The following is a 3,342-nucleotide window of genomic DNA, read 5'->3' as shown; positions in this document are numbered from 1 at the left end:
GCGTAGCATAAGCTCCGGTGAGAATATGCTAGTCTCGCGAGAAACAAGTTTTGTTTACAGCAAAGGAAAACCAGTGCCCTCTTGGCTTATATCGAAATCCTCCGACATTTTTCTTTACAAATACTCGTTTTGTACTAATCCGTGACCAGTGTTTTGTTTTGCTCTCTCCTCTGCACTTCCACGTTCATCACTTCCGCGTTCGTCACTGCGTTTGCCTACGTCCTACGTCATCCACTGGACGCCACTCTCTCGTGAACGTGCGTACGACAGTTAGCGGAAGATAGAGATTAAGATTTATAAAGTTGTAAATATGGATACTTTTCTTACACAAACGCATTGTATTCGTCTGAAAGAAGAAAGTTATATACACCTATAGGATGGCTTTAGGGTGAGTAAATCATGGGGTAATTTTCATTTTTGGGTGAACTATCCCTTTAAGATGCCTTGTTTTGGCCATATATAGACAGCACTACATATACAGGTGCATCTCAATAAATTAGAATGTCGAACAGCCAGCTTCTTTGGCAATGAATGTTTGTGGCTTACCCTCCTTGTGAAGGGTGTCAATGATTGTCTTCTGGACAACTGTCAGATCAGCAGTCTTCCCCATGATTGTGTAGCCTAGTGAACCAAACTGAGAGACCATTTTGAAGGCTCAGGAAACCTTTGCAGGTGTTTTGAGTTGATTAGCTGATTGGCATGTCACCATATTCTAATTTGTTGAGATAGTGAATTGGTGGGTTTTTGTTAAATGTGAGCCAAAATCATCACAATTAAAAGAACCAAAGACTTAAACTACTTCAGTCTGTGTGCATTGAATTTATTTAATACACGAGTTTCACAATTTGAGTTGAATTACTGAAATAAATGAACTTTTCCACGACATTCTAATTTATTGAGATGCACCTGTATACCCTGCGTTCCATTCGGAAGGGCTCATCCCTACGCCCTAACCCCTTCAAAGGGTCTACCCTCCGGAGTGAGAGCTTCGGAGGGTTGAAGGGTGTAGGGGACCAAGCAACTGTTTCTTGAAGTGCCCTTCTGCGTCATTATCCCGTGCCCACACAGAGGCGCCGTCATCATGCAAAGAATCTGCGCAAAGGATCATGGGAGCCCGAAGTGTCCATCGGTTGTAACCTTCGAAATCCTTCATTCCGAAGGGCCCTTTGAAGTGGCCAGTTTTGAGCACTTCGGTTTGGAACGACCCTTCAATATGGCGGCCATGATTATTTTCACTCCGAAGTGCCCTTCGGAGGGCGATATATCCCGTTTGGAACGCACTGATAGTATCTCCTCAAGGAGAAGGCAATCCCAGAATGCATTGTGACGTCAACATGGGTGAATGAGTTGAGAAGTTTCAAAATATATATTCAATATTTTGGAAAAAAAAAGTCAAATGTAAAAACATTTCCAGTTTTTTTGGGAAAGCCAGTTTGAAGTTAGCATGTTGCTAAGCTAACAACACAATACTATAATAATCAAACATAATCATGACACATGTTGTGTAGAAATAAACTAACTGAAAAAATGGACTATCTTACCTAATATGTCTGAATTTTAAGACTATTAGTGTATCACACTGTTGGCTTAGCAACATGTTAACACCAAACTCTGTTAAAGCCAATTGTGAGTTAAGTCTCCCATGCTTTTTTGCTTTTAGTGCCAATTGTGTGGACACATAGGTTGTCCGCTTAGAAGGCAACTGCCCAAGTAGGCAGTCAATAGCAAAGCAGCCAATGGAATACAGCTTGTTTTGTCACAGTTTCAATATTACCGACAGAACATGAGAATAAGCAGTCTAATCTTTCATACAGCTACAACTGCCAAAAATGTTCAGTCTGGAGTCCACTTTGCCTCCTCTATCGCATTTGACTTGTGTGTTTTTACACTGTCACCTGTGTGTATGCCAGGATCCCACGAACACAGCAAGTGCACTACTATGGGGTGATGGGTAAGTGCCAGACTGATCTAATAAAGCCGAAGTGTCCTGCTGAATCACTCAGTCCTAGCCCCAAATTACGTGTTCTGTCAGAGATCGGCATCCAAGTCTTGGACCCCACCAAATTAGATCGGGCTGCACGCCTGACAAGAGAAAGTCCAAGACGACTCTTTCCAAACATATGAGTGGAGGTTCTGGTATATGACCTCTGACTGCAGCTTTTTTGGCAACTTCGGGGATTCCTGTCAGAGGTACCTCTCAAATGTGGTAGCCAATTTCAACATGGGAACCCTGAGACGAACGGACCGGCATCTGTAGCTGCTTAAGTACAAAACACAGGAGACCCACTTAAGCCCAGCTCGAATCGCGAATAAAACCTCAACGTAAATATAACTAACATGTACTCCGCAGAGCTTTCCCCTTTCCAAGCCAAATCTTTATAGAGCTGACATAGTTCACAATTGAGAGTCAGATGAGGGGTGAAAAGACATTAGATCCACACAGCTGTGGCCTTGGATGTAGAAGCCATTTCTAACGTGTGAAAAGACTTAGAAAAACATCTGCATGCTATGATGAAGTGTATGAAAAGTGGGTTGTTTTTTAGAGCAGCTGTACCTGTTTATGTGTGAGCTGAGAGCATGAGTGTTTGTTGACTGCGGGTGTTAGACCTACAGAGGGCTCTACGCTTTGCTTCTCAGGAGGAGATGGTTGTAAGAGCTCTAATATATCACCTGACGCTGAAGACGATGTCAGTGCACACTTTTTTTTATGAGTATTGATATGTACAAGTGCTTTGTTAGATCTGTGTCTCTTACCTTGGCTTGAGATTTTGTAGGAGATATGTAATACAAGAAGATAATTCTGCCTTAAATCCAGTCTCTCTTGAAGTTCCTTCGGGAGGCATAAATGTAGGGTTGAAAAAAATTAATATTTTAATGCTTTCAAGATTATGGACATATGGACGTTGCTGAGCGCTAAAGGGAGTTGAGCAAACTTTTCCTTCTGCACTTTGGCCAAAAGAATTAACAGTGTTTTCAATGTGATCGTCGGCATTACTGCCATCACAGCGAGAACAAAAAGAGGAAATGTGTCTTTTATAGCATACACTGCTTTTATTCCTTGCACTCTCTGCAATTTTATGGTTTGGCTTTTGTGCCCCTGCTCTGAGGAAATGGTTCATTAAATAGGAATGCCCATTTTTTCCTTTTATTTTTTATAATGTGGTGCACAGAGATATTAACCAATCTGTAGCAAGAGCGAAAAGCCAGACTTCCTCCTGGCTGAAGCTCGAGGGTCATGCTGGCTTCATTAGGATTCCAGTAGAGTGAGAGAGCAGGAGCCAGAGCTTGAATATTAGAACAAGGAAGAAGACAAAGCACATTAGGGATAAATGGAAAGACTAG

This window comes from Sinocyclocheilus anshuiensis, unplaced genomic scaffold, assembly GCF_001515605.1.
Source record: "Sinocyclocheilus anshuiensis isolate Anshui unplaced genomic scaffold, SAMN03320099.WGS_v1.1 scaffold87, whole genome shotgun sequence".
NCBI lineage: Eukaryota > Metazoa > Chordata > Actinopteri > Cypriniformes > Cyprinidae > Sinocyclocheilus > Sinocyclocheilus anshuiensis.
This window is presented reverse-complemented; position numbering follows the sequence as displayed.